General features: G+C 36.3%; 1 pseudogene; it reads left to right on the top strand.

Annotated features, from left to right (window-relative positions):
• Positions 1-4,298: 4,298 nt before the first annotated feature.
• LOC131922148 (thymidine kinase, cytosolic-like) lies at positions 4,299-4,962 on the top strand (annotated as a pseudogene).
• Positions 4,963-18,728: the final 13,766 nt, after the last annotated feature.

The following is an 18,728-nucleotide window of genomic DNA, read 5'->3' as shown; positions in this document are numbered from 1 at the left end:
CATCATTTTTGTACTAGTGTATAAGGATACAATGTATTGTTCTAAATTATTTAAACTACTGAAAGTATTTAGAACAGTACTTGTTATTAAATCACTTCAAACAACTGAAATCTCAGGAGTAAAGGAGTTACTAATACTTTTTATTTATTGAGAATATTTAAATACTAAAGCCCTGATGTCTATGAACTCTTATTTCATTACTTTTATGTGGCAAGGTGATATATTTATCCAGTAAATCTCATATGAATCTATAATATAAAACTGGGCTTTGATAATTTTCAAAAAGCATACAGTGTATTAGGTATACTTTTTCTCAAAAAATTATCTTGAGCTGTTCCTGATGGAATTTTGCAAGCTACAGTTTAACTTCTATGTCAGAAGTATGCTGTTCCATATTCCCACTATTAGAGTCCTTACTCAGCGTCAGTTTTGCCAAGCTCAAAGAATAGTCATAGAACAAGAAAGAGTATAGCATACATAGTTGTTCTTTAATAGTAACCCCATGACTGCTGGACACAGTTTTTCATATCCAAGACCGGCAATCCTTTATAGACTCCTTGAACAGATGCTTAAGTTAATGCAGCATGAAATATTCAAACATGGTTCAGAGTGACCTGCCTATTTTGCTTATCATGATGATTTCTACTTGCATCCATGTTTTCTTAAATAAGATCATTTCAGTCTTTTCTAAGGTATACGAATATTCTACTTTGTATATGTAGCACGCATTCTTTGTCCTGTCATCCATTGGTTGGTGTCTTACACCCTTTCATTTCTTGCTTACTTTATATGGACTAACATGAAACATCCGCCCACATATATCTCAGGTGCCTATGGCAATGGCTTACATTGATTTTAAAGTTGATAGAATGTAAGGTGATCTTGAAGAGATATCTCTAGGCATGCTAGTGAAGGAGTGCATAGGTTAAGTTGAGATGGGAAGGCTCACCCTAAATTCTGTGGAAGTGGGATTCCCAGACTTAATGGAAAGAAGGAAGCCATTTGAGCCGCGGTACCCATCATTGTTTTCTTCCTGAGTGATAGTGAAATGCCATCCTCTCCATGATCCTCTGTGTCAGGAAATTGTGCTTCCATGATAAATGCCCCCTCTTTAGGTTACTTTTGTCAGCAACAAGAAAATCTAAGCTCCTGAGTCTGGATGAGACCTTACTTGGAAAGAGGAACATGACCATCGGAGGAAGAGGGGCAAGAGATAATGATAGATGGGTGATTGTGTTCAAAGTATATGAAACACATGCATGAAAATTTCTGAACAAACCCCTTTATCTGTGTGGTGAATATGTTTGAAAAATGTCCCATCTGTCGGGGTGGTGGCACATGATTTAGTGTGCCAGCACTGAGGAGGCAGATGTAGGCAGGTCTCTGAGTTGGAGGCCAGCCTGGTCTACAAAACAAGTTCCAGGATAGTCAGGGATATGCAGAGAAACTCTGTCTTGAAAAACCAAGAAGAGAAAAGAAGAGAGAGAGAGAGAGAGAGAGAGAGAGAGAGAGAGAGAGAGAGAGAGAGAGAGAGAGAGAGACCCCATTTATATGAAACTAGAGGAAGGGTCAAGATTACTTCATAAGCTCTGGTTCTTGTATTTGTTTTCTTATGGGTTTTTTTTTCTGATGGTTAAATTCAATATAAATAATAAGAAACACTGCTGAAACTCAGGAACATTGCAGAGTTTATAATATACTTTAATGATAAGGGTTTTTTCTTCGTATGATTTTGTTTAGGGTTCTTACTTTTCTGTACTTATATGTTAAAATATTGCTGTGTAGATTGTTTTCCAAAGTCATATTTTTCAACTGTATAACCTTTATCTTTCAAAGGAGGTGATAAATACTCAAAACCAAAGAGTTCATTTCATTCAACACCTGAGGTTAATTTCTCCATTACTCTTCAGATGGATGTATACGCATTTAAAACAAGATATAAAATCTTGTAACTATTTTTAAAATTTCAGAGAAAATTAAACAATACCTGTCAAATTACTAATTAAAATATATTTTAAATGGCATTAAAAAACTCACAATGTTACTAACCAAATTATGAAAATTCAGCAAAAAAAAAACAATAAAAAAATATCGGGGTATAAACCTAAAACCTGAGGAAAAGCTGATGTTGGAATTTGCCCGGTGTTTACTGCCAGTGTTTTATTGGCTCGTTGCCATAGTTTTAATAGGCCACATGTCAAGAAGAGGAGGTAATTCCTGATGCCCTTGAAGGGTGAGAAATTGGATTTTAGAAAGCTGAAGGAAACCAAAACCTTTCTAGTATGACATATTAAGATGAATTGTGCAAGGAGGGGTACAAGTAAACCTCAACCAGTATCTCAAGGAAACTTTCCAACGTGACAGTAGATCTAATGAAGTGAAAAGGGAGAGATGAGGACGAAATATTTCATAATACCTACTCATCTTCAAGCAAGTAAGTATGTGTGGTTGGACTAAGAATTCCCAGGGTGCTTCAGTGCTGATACTTTCAGGCACATGCCAAATATAAACAAAGAATCCTCTTTGAAGGAACTCTGTTGGAACTCAAACCACCACAGATATCTACAGATAAAATTAAATACAGAGGAGCACAAAACAAAACAAAAAACACCACTCTGGAATTATGAAAAGGCAGCCAACACAGGGCATTGAAGAATAGTCATCTAAGGCTGGGTCATTACTGCTGTCAAATTATGATAGGGAGGATACAAGGCAAATACATGTTTAAAATAATAAATGTAGGCATATTGTTAAAAATAGGAAAAACATGTTTTGAAATGGACAAATTTTGATTAGAAAGTAAGACCATAAGAAAATTGAAAGAGAATGTACAAGCAATGAAAAGTTTGATTCATTCTCTGCAGGTGGAGAAGCAAATGTTAACAGAAAGACAAATGGTGATTAGGAACAAACAGTGAATAACTAACTGCAGACATTGCTATGGTGCACATGTATTTTTCAACCTTTTCTTGGGCTCATGAGGTGAAGGCTTATATTTATTTATTTATTTATGTGTGTGTGTGTGTGTGTGTGTGTGTGTGTGTGTGTGTGTGCATGGTGATATTGAGAGATGTCAGTGTGCTGAAAGTGAGGATTTTCTGCAATGTAATTGTTACTGGATGTGTGTCCCTGAAAAGATTAGTATAGCACTCATGGGCTCCCACCACTTTCTTGGAGAAGGATATGCTATCACAAAGCAATCTTGGCCCACATTTCCTTCTGTTAACTATTACACCGTGTGATCTCTTCCTCTACCATTCCTGCTGTGGTGTGACCTCCCTTGTTGTGATATAGCAGGATGGAACCTCACCAGTAGCTAAATCAGCTGATAATATAAACTCAGTCTTATATTATCAACTTCCAGGGCTATGAGCTTAAAAAATCATTTTGTCCATGAATAGCTCATCCTCAAGTATATGTTATATGACAGAAAACAGATTAACACAACATTGAAGACAAAATCAGCTCAATACTTTTAACAGAATTCGGACTCCACAGCGTGTGTTGTGGAAATAATTGCACAGGAGTATCTAGCCTGTCTTTTATAACAATAATTAAAGAATAATTAAAAATAATTAAAGAATCAACACAACTAGAGTACACATATTAAAACAATTGTTACATATTATTAATTTGAAATATTTAGGGGAGAAAATATAAAGTTCAGGTACTCATTTTATATGAGTAAATACCATAGCCTGCAACAGAGATAATCATAAAACACACAAGTCACAAATGACTTCAAAGAATGTAGAAGACAGCCTACTCAAGGAACTTAGTCCAACTATTTTAATCAGCAAATATTACATCATGAAATATAAATTTATATATTTTAAAAAAGCATAAAGAAAATCCAGCAATGCAGTTGTTTAATTCCCTTATAGGAATTATGGCATACCAGAGAATGTATATAAATAATGTAAAGCACTATATTTATTTCTTGAAAGTTGTTGACTACTCTTCATTTGTGTGTGTGTGCTTTTATGGGGGGCGTTTTGTGATGTACACATATTTTTGGACTCTCTGTGTACAAATGGATATGCAGCATGTGGGTATGCATGTATATGCATGTACATATGTATGAAAGATAGACATTAATGTCAGCTGTCTTGAAAGAATTCTACCCACCTTATTATTTGCCATTTATTTATCTGTCTATCTTTCTATTAATTTAGATGTGGTCTCTTCATGACCATGGAATTCACCTATTGGCTATGCTGGATCCTCCTGTCTCTAGGAAGCCACTTTTGTTCTGTTACTCAGGTTATAGGTCCCGGGACCAAGGATGAACAGTGACCATGAGTTACATCAATCTGCCCACCGTACTGCCTGGCTCCCCCAGCAAGACTTGGGGGCAGATGCAGGTGATCCTTGGGCCCATGTTCTCAGGAAAAAGCACTGAGCTGACGAGAAGAGTCCGGTGCTTCCAGATCGCCCAGAACAAATGCCTGGTCATCAAGTATGCTAAAGACACACGTTATAGCAGCAGCTTCTCCACACACCATGGATGCACTGCCTGCCTGCTCCAGAATGTAATCCAGGAAGCCGTGAGTGTGCCTGTCATTGGCATTGATAAAGGGCAATTTTCCCCTGAAGTCGTGGAATTCTGTGAAGTGATGGCCAATGCAGGCAAGACAGTGATTCTGGCAGCACTAGACGGGACCTTCCAGAGAAAGGCTTTCAGCAGTATCTTGAACTTGGTGCCCCTGGCTGAGAGTGTGGTGAAACTGACCCCCGTGTATTTGGAGTGCTTCGGAGAAGCTGCCTACACCAAGAGGCTGGGCCTGGAGAAGAAGGTGGAGGTCATAGGTGGAGCTGACAAGTACCACTCTGTGTGCTGCCTTTGCTTCTTTAAGAAGTCTTTGGTCCAGCCTGCTGGGCCAGCCTGGAGAGGCCTCAGCTGTCAGGAAGCTCTTTGCCCCTCAGGAAGTCTGTGCCCCTCAGCACAACTCTGCCAACTGAGAGGACCTGGGGTCTGCCAGCTCCTACCCCAGGTTGGACTCTCAGAGAGCAGAGAAGGGGCTGGAACTGCTGTGTCTATTGGACACTGTGCCCTGGAGAGGCTCATCCGCTTGTCACAGCCTTTTTTAGTTCCCTTGATTGCTGAGATGCTTCAGCCCAGACTGGCCAGCACTTGCCTGGTGGTTAAGGTTTGACATCTAGCCAGAGGTGAGGAGAGAGCCACATGGTGTTGTGACATTGTTGGTGCTGACTTCTTCCTTCTTGGTGGGTTTTGCTGCTGGGTTTCTGTCTCACGGAGCTCTGCCCCTTACTGAGGTTCTAGCCCTCACAGCCCTCCCTTTGTGCTGAAGCCTGACCTATGTCCCCCCAGAGGCTCCCAGAGCCAATCTTTTCACAGTGCTACTAGGCTTGCCCTGCTGAGCCCCAACCCTGTGACTCAGGACTCTTAGTGAGAGTCTGCTTCTTATGCGATAATGAAAAGTGAGCAATTAATATTAAAATTTTCTACTTGAAAAAAAAAAAGGAAAGAAAGAAAGAACTGGCAACTATTTATTATTTATCAAAGTGCATTCATTTCAAGATATAGTGATTCATATGATACCTCGTGCCTCTAATCCCAGCACTCAGATGGCAAAGACAAAAATTTCATAATTTATACTCCAAACTGATTTCCATGGGATAACTTGTCTTAAAACAGTAAGCAAACAGCAGTAAATACAAACCAAACTGTTCACAGGAAATTCACTTTTATTTTGAATCCTGCTTGTACTCCCTATCATGTCAGAGACAAGTTGAAGTTTATCAACAGCAGCTCTCTTGATCACAATGACATTTCTTTCCAAAGAGACAGGTTTGTGTCCTTCTCTGTGAACAAGACCTAGTTTCTTTGCTTCTTGTTATCCTGTATACAATTTCTACTTATCTTTAAAGACAGTGGTCCATCTTGATGGCATTTCAATGTATTATCTTTCCTTTTGTCTTTCTAGTTCAAAGAGTATTTTATTCTCATGGAAAGAAACCAGGCCAATCATTGTCCATGTCATGGTCCACAATGGGAAGACACATTTCATGGAAGGAAAGCTTGAACGTCCAATTGTGACATGAGTCTGATTGAAATATGATGACTTTAAAGGCACAAATTTTAGGGTAGGACACTTTATTCAGGAAAACTAGTAAATAAAATGTATAATAAACGCACTGGAGTAAGTGTTGTCCCCAAACAGCAACAACAGCAATATCTCTGACTAAATTAAGGTAATTGTATTATCACAGCATTAGAAATGTAACTAATACAACATCCTTATGTTCAAGTTGAGGTTCTCCTTTACTCATTTGTGATCACTGTAAGCCATGGTCTAGCATTCCTTGTTTGATTATAAAGTTGATAAAAAAAAAAAAGCGGCAGAATTAACTTAGTATTTACACTAAAGTAGAAAATGTATCTTATTCCAATACTTACCTGTGGTGATATTTTATTTGTGCTGAAATGTGATATTTTATTTGTATGTTAATAAATAATGTTTGCCTGAAAATCAGAGGTCATAACCATAAACAGAAGTCAGGTGGTGTTAGCACACGCCCTTAATCTGATCACGTGGCAAGCAGAGTCTCTGTGTGTTCAAGGACACAGCCAAGCGTGGTGACACACACCCTTAATCCCAGTACCAACCATAGAGACCTGGAGGTCTGTATAGACAGGCAGTGATGAGGAAGTGATGTGGCTGAGCTTAGAGCCAGTGAGAAGGCAGAACAAGAAGGCAATAAAAGGGCAGTTTAGACAGGAAGAAGCCTTCTTAGGAAGCTACGTATGGCAAGGTGGTGAGCTAAGGTTAGTTGGAGGCTATTGCTCTGATCTCTATGGCTTGCACCTCTGTATTTGGCTCTGTGTTTCTTATTTAATAAGACTGTTTAGAAATTTGTCTATGCTCACCTTGTTTCAAGGATCAATAGACATGTGTTATTTAAGAAATTAAAAGTAAAGTATATCAAAATATGTATGGACCCCTTTGAAAACTTCTATTTTTCAAGGTAGATAAAGGGATGAGAACATAGTTCAAATACATCTTACTGAAAAACTCATGAGCTTCTTCTGAAATATTTAACCACTATATGGTACAGCCCTAAACCAGACTGTTGTGCATGAATGGTTAGTTATTTGAGAACTGGCAATTACTTGTTTTTAATGAAAGATTTTTACAAACAACCTTTTACATAGACATTTTTAACACTCTTAGAAGTGTTACTGGGTGACAGCATTTTTTTAATTAAAAATTCCTTTTGGCAGATCTTGAAATCTGTTTCAAAATCCATTAAGTTTAATAGCAAACACACACACAAAAAACCTAAGAAATTCTATTAGAGATTAAATTTTATGTGTTTAGATGAGCATACAATTAGCAATGAAAGTAATATTTATAGTGTTTTTTTCTTTTTTAACTAAATGGCCAATTAGAGTTTAAAAAATATCTGGAAGAATGTTATTGAGGCTATGCAAAGATGGGGGGTGGTTGCTGCTGTTCCTCTTTCAGGAATTCAAATGCAAACAATATGTTCCTCTGAGTTGAATAACGAAAGACAAAAGATAAAACACAGCTATGTTAACATGGAAGAGGAATCTTTCAGTTTCCCATCCCTAAACAAAGAACTACAGCCAAATACTGACTGCTGGGAGAAAGAGAATTTGACTGGATGAGCCCACTTATTGGTTGCTTGCTCGATGCAGCCTTGAAAGCCATATACACACAAATACACAAAAACATGTGTTTATGTGTCTTTGTGTGTGTATGTGTGTGCATCCATATATATATATATATATATATATATATATATATATATATATATATGCATGTAACATATAATCAAAGAAAAAGAGGTTACCAACTTAAGGTTGGCATGCATGAAAGATGTTTGAGAGAAGGTTGCTGGCAGGGGCATCAAGGAAGATAAGGAAAGAAGACATGGTAATTCTTTCTTGACTAAAAATATTTAAACAATGAGATTTTGGGGAAAAAGTGTGATGTCCATTCCCACTTATGCCATGATAATTTTAGGCTCCTCTACTCTTTTGTCTATGTTGATTTAATATTTCTATAGAAATAAAACAAACGTGTTAAAATTTGATTTTATGAAAATTTTTTGCTTCCTACATTTAGAAGGCAGCTGTGCTTTCCACTATATGATCAAAATTGCCCCATATATTTGCAGTGAAAACAGTGATATATAGTAGGACAAACAAAAAAAAATATAACTGCTAACAAAAGACATTAACAAAATAATTTGTGGGTGTATTCAGTGTGTGGATTTAATATAGAATCAATTTTATCAAATGCATCACATTACTTTGAGAATATAAAAGAGAAAATGTGTCATTAGTTTTCCCATCTTATTAGTACCATGTAATTGGTATAACCCCCAGTTATTCCAAGTCTTCGTTAAAATGTTCTCCCATGACCATATATTATATTTTATTATAATTTTATGTCATCTATAGAAGGAATCAAATTAATGATTTTAATAACACCTTTAACCTTCCCAGAGTTGGTTCTGCATGAGAAACAATATAATAACTATATTTAAATGTATCCTTTAATTGGCCATCACACTAATTCTTTTCTAGAATAATAAATCGGGTAAGCCATTCTTATTATTTGTCCTGTGTACACTGCAATTACATTTTCAGCATGCTCAAAGTGGAATATCAATGCAGGCTTAAATTAGCATTGTTACACTAAATTAATTGTAAAATACATAAGCACAATTGCCTAGCTCTAGCATTTCACCCTTAATTCAACTACGTATGTCACATGAATACACGGCATGGACCTTGTAGAGTCAGCACACCCTATCCTGATGAGAAACATTGCAATGCATGAGATGTGAATGTTAAAGGAAAGAAAAATCCATAATGCATGAGGCTTGATAATTATATGTTTACTTGTCTACTGAAATGATTTGAAGAGATCTTGGGAGTAACCCAGAAGTGTAACACTTCTTACACTACAGTAGCTTACCAAGTCTTATAATTTTAACTGGCTGTGTAGAAATTTTATTAACTAAATAATCACAAGACTGCTTTGTAATCACAGACTTGGCCAGACATAGACAAGTGATACAGCTTCTAATGAAACTAGTTAAAATTAGGTTATATACTACTTTCTTTTTTTTTTTAAACTGTGTCTCTCTTTTTTTAATTTTATAATTTATTTTAATTTTACATATCAGCCACGGATTCCCCTGTCCTCCTTCCTCCTGCCCCCCCACCCTCCTACCCACCCATTCCCAGTTCCCATCTCCTCCAGGGGAAAGACTCCCCTGGGAATTCAGCTCAGCCTGGTAGATTCCTTGGAGGCAGGTCCAGTCCCCTCCTCCCTTCACCCAGGCTGAGCAAAGTGTCTGTGCATAGGCCCCAGGCTCCAAACAGCCAGCTCATGCAAGAAGGACAGGTCCCAGTCCCACTGCCTGGATGCCTCCCAAACAGTTCAAGCTAATCGACTGTCTCACTTATCCAAGGGGCCTGATCCAGTCGGGGGCTCCTCAGCTACTGGTTCATAGTTCATGTGTTTCCACTAGTTTGGCTATTTGTCCTTTTTCTTTTTCCGTTTTACTTTTTTATGAGATTGTTGAAAGCTGAGTGGTAGGCTAAGGCCTAACCAAAGGAGACGCAAAGAAATAGCTAATTAAAAATAGAGAAAAGTGGCATTTCACATAGGATTTTAAATATCTGTGGGGCATGAAACATTTTTATAGAGGAAAACACACTATATAGAACATAAGCTAGAATATAAACTATGAAATTATAGTAAGTTACTTTTATTGTTTTCATGTTTAGTCATATAGAAAATACAGAACACCAAAAAGACTTTGAGGAAAAATATACTCATATGTATAACAGCAGAAAAAAATCACTTTAAATGGAAGATGCCTTCTCTTTGCTGGAAACGTTATCTTCGCTAACCCATAGTATTGTCAAACTTGATCGGAGTCAATTTCTCTTGCTTTTAAGCTGCCTGAGAAGTGATGTTTCCTTACAGCAGCCTGAATGTACTGAGCTACTTATTCTGGACGGTAAATAGCTGCACATTTAACACTGAGGCTGTGTCGTAGAGCAAACAGCAAGGAAATGTCAACATTCTATGACTCTTCTAGAAATAATACAAATGCCTTCCTCTGCCGCACTAAAATAAACGAATAAAAATTCTGCCTTTCAGTTTTTTCTATAATATTACATATTTAATAATTCATATTTACCCACCTATAGTTTATAAATAACAATTCCTTCAATGTTTTACATTTTTATTTACATGTGCAATATTTTAGCTTAATTTCTATTTAATAACATTGTTATTTTTCTATGTTTTAATTAAATGTTTTTAATTTTTGTCTTTGTTTTAGAAATCAATTATCTATTTCAAGGTTATCCGGTTATCTTGTTTTAAGTAATATGTTCTTAAGTATATACTCTTTCATACTGACTGTCTAACACTTTTATCAGCATTATTCCTGTACTTTCTTTAGGATGCTCAATATTTTTCAATAATTCTGAAAGAATATAAATGAAAACAATCTAGCATTAATTATATCTGAATAATTTCTAATTCATTCTCCATTACTTAAAAGATTTAGTCTCTTGAATCCTACATTAGTTTATATAGTAAGCTCATAAAATCTTTCTTTGTATAGTCATTCAAAATTATGATGAGGTACAGGAAAAGTCTAAATTAGGTTTTATGTAAACATTTACAATTCTGATTAAGGGTTATCAGGGTGAATATTATAAGATTATTATAAAGATGAGCTAAATATGATTCATACTTAGTATCTCTAAATGAAAAAATTCAGAGTAAGTTTAATTTGATCAGGTGGCATAGACTTGTTATCCTAACTCCTTAAGGGGAGCACAAAAGACAGTGAATTCACATCCAGTCTTCATCACAGCAAGTTCAAGTTCAGAAGAGGCAAATCAATGAGAGCTTATACCAAAATGAAGGGGAAAACGGTTGTGTGTGTAAACTCATGGGATAGAATCTTCCCAGCAGCCCTGAGTCCCGCAATCCTGTCGCCAATGTGCCATATAAAAATAATAATAAAATAAAATAGTGATTAAATAAAGGTTGACAAAAATAGAATTTCAAAAGGAAATTGGGTATGTAGAAGTCTACCCAAAGAAAGTTAATTTAATAAGAAGGGAAAGATACATTTATGTATGAATGGATATGCTATGAAAAAGAGAAATGAAATACAAACACTTTGCATGTAAACAGGAAAGTCAATTACAAAAATGATTTCTAAATTAAAAACCCATCTGATATACTTTTAATGAATTATTTCATCGGCAAAAGACTCCACCAAAAGCCCTTGGTATTTTTGATAGTAGAGTCTCATTTTGCTCCTAGGCTGTGGTTGTTTTAAATAGGACTTGGATTCATAAGAAATATTATTATAAACAGGGTTAACCCTGAACTTCAGTATCTCCAGAGGAGATGACAAATAGATCTAGTTTTCACTTTTTTCTTCTGGTGATGTCGTCAGCTACTGCCATCCACTAACTTGTACCTCCATGAAACTAAGCAAAGAATAGCATCTTGAAGCATAATTCCAACGAGCGGATTGGAAAATCAGAGACCTCACAATGTTTTGAAACACTTGAATATCTTGTAAAATGGAGGAATTGACCTAACTTAACTCTTGGGCTATTCAGCAGGGATTCTAAAAAGGATTTTCTATGAAAGCAGGACTAGTTAACTACTGAACAAAGGATATCTGTGCTCAAACTACAGAAGCTTAACAAAATATCTTAAAAGGATCTAACTGAACTGTAATCAAATTAATTACTTTTAAAAAACACTCATCAATTTACAGAATGATTCTTTGAAGACCCAATAGACATTAAAAATTTAACATCTATAATCCATGACATTAAGTTTTACATATAGGAAAGGGAGGATTAAGAAAAATCCATCAGTCCAATAGAAGCACAGGAAATAGATGATAACATTAGTTTACAGAAATTTTAAATATCTTTTAAATATATTGAAGGTATTAAGTATAATCATGGTGGAAATTCCAATAAGCTGTTTATATAGAGTATGTGCAATGCTGATTGTCAACCTTATGTGAAAATTTACAGATCCTACAAAAGCCAAAATATGCTAAAAAATATTAATGAATTTGAAGCCTTATTCTATACATTTGAAGATAGACTTATCTTGTGTCTTCAACAATTACACTTAATAAGAAAGTGACAACTTATACCTCTTTAAAATTGAAAAGAAATATTGTTTCTTAAAAGCTATTAATATTAGTTATAAAAACAATAGACAAATGAATCTATTGACAAAAGGACTATAATGTCTGCATGTATAAACTAGACATAATTATCATTAAAGGGCTTACACTAGGTTAAACAAAATAGCTATTACGAAGGACGAAAAGAGTAAAAGAAAGGGCTACTGAAAATAGGAAAATATTTACATTGATATTTTACTATATAATATGTGAACAGCCAATTAGTATGTGAACACAAGTGCATCGTGACTGACCACGAATAAAACGTAAAGTGTGTCTAATCAGAATGTGGTTGCTTACTCCCTTATCAGTCACGTCACAATTCTATCATTTTTCACCATTATCAGGCAAGTCATTGTAGCTGGTTTGATCTTGATCCTGGGAAGCATCACTGATGACTTACTCTTCCTGACCCTGTCCAATTTGCATACAAGTTTCTAGTCCTGTGAAAGAAAGCAGAAAGAAACTCCCAGCTCAGATCCAGCTTGATTTTCCAATGTCTCGCAACCAAAGTGTGTGATGTCTGAAGCAGCAGAGCCTCACAAAGCCAGCTGGTTAGCAAGCGAGGAAATTGACAAGAATCTGGAATGTTCTGAGGGCTTTGGGGGCTTTCTTGAACAAAAAAATTATAGGAATGTATCCAAAACCTCATGCTGATAATTGCATGCCCTCTCCCTAAAGCTGAAAGAGAGCCAGGCTTAGTGGATATCTACAATAAAACAATAGAACAACTCAATACAGTTGTGACTCTTGCACATGATTTCACATGATCAAGCCAGACAAAAGTTCCTACACAGACTGGGGAAGGGACTTGTGAAGTTCTACCATCAATTGAGGAGATACTGACAATTGATGGCTGCTGGAGGGATGAGAGCCATTCTCTTTAGCAATGAAGCTGATGTTACATTATATTGTCCTATATCTACTTAGATATAGGCAGCAATAAGTAGATGCAGCAGGTTTTAATAAAATGAGAGGGTGATAAGTTGTTGGGGGGAATAATGGAAAACTTGGAGCAGAGAAAACAGATGTGACTAGATTTGATCAAAATGCACAATATATGTCTATTTTTTTTCTGGAATAACATAATTTACCCATGAAATGTGTCTCCTTTGAAACAGTTTTTATGTTTTTAACAGATTTAAATAGTAGCTGTCCCTCTCTAAAGGGGGGAATTCATGTCTTACACTGTAAACCTGGTCTAGAACTTATGACTAGGGAGGTCATGGAACTTAGAGGAGTGTCTATTTCTGTTCCTTTGCTAAATGTGCATAGCAAACTACCATCCTTATGTTCATGTCTGTACCCATCAATAGTGATATTTTTAGCCTGCATCAGTAAAACTCTTCTTGTTGTGGGTACTGGTTAATGTAAGCATTCATAACTAATCAAAATATGGACAATAGGAGATGGTTGAATGTTCTACCTTAAAAGGGTCATATAGATATCCCCTCTAAAGGCTTAGGGAAAAATCACAGAAGAATGGAAAGAATGTAAGAGCCAGAGGTTAGAGAGATGAACTGTAAACAGTGCATTCTGGACATGACATGGCCATTGTGCCCATGAATGCAGTGACTCTGTCATCACCTGATGACAAAGCTTTATCTGTCATCAACTGGAGGAGGACCTCATGGGGAATCAATTTCATTAATGAGTGTTAAAGATCGGGGGAGTCATTTTTTGTTGTTTGTTTAAATTATGTAGACACTAATGTAGCTGGAAGGTTTCTCCAGATCTGCTCGGTCCTGCAGCCAGGACGAATCTCTCCCTCCTGTGTCCCACAGCTGCTTAGTCCCAAGTAAACACACAGAGGCTTATATTGTTTATACATTGTATGGGTCAGGCTTCTTGCTACCTAGCTCTTATATCTTAAATTAATCCATTTTTATTAATCTATGCATTACCACGTGGATTTGTGGTTTACCAATACTTTTACATATTGCTTCTCCTGGCTGTGGCTCCCAGCTTCTCCCCAGGCCCCGCATTTCTCCTTCCTGTCTCTCTCAAATTTCCCACATGCCTCTAAGCTGCCTTGCCACAAGCTAAATCACCTTATTTATTAACCAATGGGAACACCATTTATTCACAACATACAGAAAGACATCCCCCAGTACACTAATGCTGTGGGATGGTCTGTATGTCAAAACTGTTGCTCTGATTAGTCAATAAATAAAACACTGATTGGCCAGTGGCCAGGCAGGAAGTATAGGCAGGACTAACAGAGAGGAGAATTGAGAGAACAGGAAGCTGAGTGAGGGAGACACTGCCAGCCACCACCATGACAAACAGCATGTGAAGATGCTGGTAAGCCATGAGCCATGTGGCAAGGTATAGATTTATGGAAATGGATTAATTTAAGATATAAGAACAGTTAGCAAGAAGCCTGCCACAACCATACAGTTTGTAAGCAATAGAAGTCTCTGTGTTTACTTGGTTAGGTCTGAGCGGCTGTGGGACTGGCAGGTAAGAGAGATTTGTCCTGACTGTGGGCCAGGCAGGAAAACTCTAGCTCCACACTAATGTATTTAAGTTTTGGTAAATTACTTCCTTACCCTATGTTAAAGCAAACCACCGTAAATCAACTGGATGCGGGTTATCAAAGAAGGAAGGGACTTTTTGGAAAGAAGAGTTTCAGCAGGAAAAAATGAGGGATGAGTGAGGGTTGTAGGTAAAAATGTGCCAAAATCAGTATATACATGTCAGGAACTGACAAATAATTGCAAAGAGAGAATAAATGAAAATTAAAACCACAGTCAGATAGCACCATACCCAAACAATATAATCTACAAGGTTAAGAAGATCTTTTTAGGATTTGGAATGTACAATTGTGATTCAGCACGTTTTATCCAGTTTACTGCACAATTACTATTTTTTTTTTTTTTTGGTTTTTTGAGACAGGGTTTCTCCGTGTAGCTTTGTGCCATTCCTAGAATTCGCTTTGTAGACCAGGCTGGCCTCGAACTCACAGAGATCTGCCTGCCTCTGTCTCCCGAGTGCTGGGATTAAAGGCGTGAGCCACCACCACCTGGCCACAATTACTATTAAGCCAAACAGTAGTAGTACTCTTAGATACTCACTCAAATGAAATAATCAAATTTAACTACCTAATATCTCATACAAAAAATTTAGAATTTACAGTATTTCCTAGCTGAAAGCAAATGAAATGAATAACAATAGGTAAATGATTCTCCTATTATCAATATTTTCAAACAATGAAACAATAATACCAACACAATGGAACAAAACACTAACATGTGCAGGATGATCTAAATGCTTAAAAAAAAAAACACAAAGGAGTCCAATTATGAAAACAGCTTATCAATTCAGAAAAATCTAGAGATAGTGACAGAAGCAGTGGGATGGATATGATCAAAACCCATTGCTTGGAATTCTTAAAGAATAAACACAAATTTTATTTAAACAATAAAAAGCAGAAGTTGGAAGCCATAGTAAGTGAATGACAAAGAGTTTCAAAAATGAAACTATGAACATATTCTCTGCCTAAATTCAGGTACTTTTATGCCTTCACTGAACTGAGGACAACTGTAATGCGAATTTCAAATGTAATTTCAAATAAAAATTACAGGAGCCAGATATTGGGGAGAACAATGAAAGATCAGAGAAACAGAACAAGCCACATTCAACCTCACATTGCCAACTTCTCAGTTGATCCTGTTTCCTCAAATTGGAAGCCTCTGAGTCCTCATCCAAATGGATCTCAGCTGAATTGCTGCTAAAAGCCTAAAAGCTTAAAAAGCTTTAAAAGCCTCTAGTTCCTGGTCTTTATATACCTTTCTGCTTCCTGCCATTTCTTCCTGGGCTTGTGTTTTGCCCAAGCAAGACATGAGATCTCAAGTGCTGGGATTAAAGGTGTGTGCCATCATGCCTGGCTGTTGGCAGTGTGGCCTTGAACTCGCAAAGACCTGGATGGATCTCTGCCTCTAGAATGCTAGGATTAAAGGTGTGTGTGCCACCATTTTCCAGCTTCTATGTCTATCTGTTCTGTTCTCTGACCCTAGATAAGTTTATTAGTATGCACAATATATTGGAGGACACAATTATTACCAGAGACAATACTCACAATGGAAGTATTGTGTAACCTGTAAATTATACCTCAATGACTGACTAAAAATGTGGCATAATAGCCAGAGGTTGAGTATCAACATCAAAGATCAATTTAAGCAAAAAGTGGTACAAGAGTAGTATTAATGTTTGAAGAAAATTATGATTTAATATCAGTTGCATGTAGTAGAATGAGGGTTGGCCAGTGAATTCCATGAAAGGACAGTCACATCTAATGCTAAGTCATTGCTAATATCAGTAGAAAACTATAATTGGAGCTACAGTTTTGGAATGATTTCTCTTATCTGATGTGTTATTCTTTGCTCTCTATCACACTCCAGTCTACCTTTGTTAAATGTAAATTGATTTCTGATGAGCATATTATAAATAATTTTTTCTCTCCTTTCTCCTTAATTACTCAAAATTCAGAACCTAAATAAAGAACTCATGTCAAAGTAGTTATATATATGAATCTTCATTCTATTTAACAAAATTTTACCCTGTCAGAATTAAGAAGATATGATGGCTATTGCAAATGCTGCAAAATAAATGATTCTGGGTTGCAGGCTATCTCTAATAACATATTTCCTTTGTTCAAAAAGACCTACATTTTAAAGATTCTTATGGTTCAGAGAATTAGACATTCTAGCTGATAACAATTTGGACTTTTGCATAGTACAGCAAATGATCCAGTTGCTATAGTATGAATACTTCTCTCTTCCTCACATTAACATGTTGACATAATTCATCAGCTATGGAACAATATAAAATCCGAATCTTTGTGTTTATTAATTCATATGAGACTATAAAATTTCCAAGCTTACTCTCTTTCTGTTATGACTGCTTGAGTGCTAAGGGAACAGTCCTGAAATCTTTACTGTTCTAAGTTATATACATTTTTACAAGAATATTTTCAAACATTGATATTTTGTTGAACCTGAAAGTCACATACAAAGGAAACGAATATAGTTTTAGGTAGAGTTGGGTTGTTGTGCATATTTGTTTCTAGTCACTTGAGATCTCTCCTGACAATAAGCTAGTTGGGGATCTGTTTCCAGATTGTACAGTTTGCTCTATTAAGAGTCTCAGATCTTAAACCTGAACAGCTGTTCCATCAGCCACTATTCCTAGTCACAGGAGGGTGTTATGGCCATATGGACAGATGTGCAAAGCCATTCACAATGGAGCAGAGAAGAGCTTACATGGACTGTACATGGCAGTACTTTGTGTATGAAGGGCATCACAAGAATATTGATAAATTGCAAGTGGCTTGGGATGTACTTCTGTGGGTGTGATGGAGACAGAATGCCTGTTGCGCAAGAACAATATGTGAACCACACCCTTTTTAAACAAATAAAGGACTGTGTCTTTTGAAGACATCATTTATGTTTTAGAATATTTTTATGTTTACAATAACTTTTGGTAGGAAATACACACTGATTCTATAAAATACAATCATAATGGTAAATTTGTTATAGTCTGTTGACCACCATGACAAATTGATTTTTTGGTTGAAAGTCTATAGTTAAATTAAAAGTTATTCTTGTTTTTCAGTGTAACTGGGTTTAGACAAATGATAGTAACATGTGTCCTCTATTACAGTTGTATACAATTATTATACCATGCGCTAATCCACTGCATACCATGGACTCATCAATGTTTCCATCACTTATCATTACTTTCATAGTTGTCCCTTCTCCAGTATGCTCCACGGTTATATTACAATATGTAGCATCATAGGTTAAAGAAAAAAATCTGAAACTTATAAATTATTTGAGCCCCAAACAGCTATGAAAATGTGTTGGAGATTTTATCCAGACAGTTAGATTTAAATTGGATCATATGATATATGATGTACTATGATCTGATTGCAGCCATAGAAGGAATAAGAGAAGACACCACAAGGTGAGGATGACTACATGAAGGGTTACATGGGAGAATAAAAGAAAGGAGCCACCTGCAAATTGAGGAGAAGACCACAAGAGAAAACTGTTGAGCACCTGTTCTTTAAACCTCCATCTCTCACAGCTGTGAAATAAATCTGTTAGGTCACCAGCTTCCTGATGTTGTGTGATGGAAGCATCATCAATCAAACGCACTGTAGTTTTCATAGATTGTCTATGTTCCCTGTTATCCATGTATTTTTCATGATTTCTTATCTCATTAATTTTTAGTGCTAAATGATATTCCACTGCTACAATGAGCCCAGTATTTTTTTTTCCTATTCATTTGTCAAAAGATATTTCAGTTGGTTCAAATTTGGGTAGTCTTATGAATAAAGAGGCTGTAAACATTCAGGAAAAAGACTTTTGTAGGGACACATTGTAGCTCAGTAGGCAAGTGTGGGGATAGATAAAAGGAAACAAACTGCTATTACTAAAAATGGATAGTTTATAATTCTACCAGTTAACAGATTTCCA

Source organism: Peromyscus eremicus, chromosome 12, assembly GCF_949786415.1.
Source record: "Peromyscus eremicus chromosome 12, PerEre_H2_v1, whole genome shotgun sequence".
Lineage (NCBI taxonomy): Eukaryota > Metazoa > Chordata > Mammalia > Rodentia > Cricetidae > Peromyscus > Peromyscus eremicus.
The sequence above is the reverse complement of the archived record's forward strand: the minus strand, read 5'-3'. Positions and strand labels throughout refer to the sequence as shown.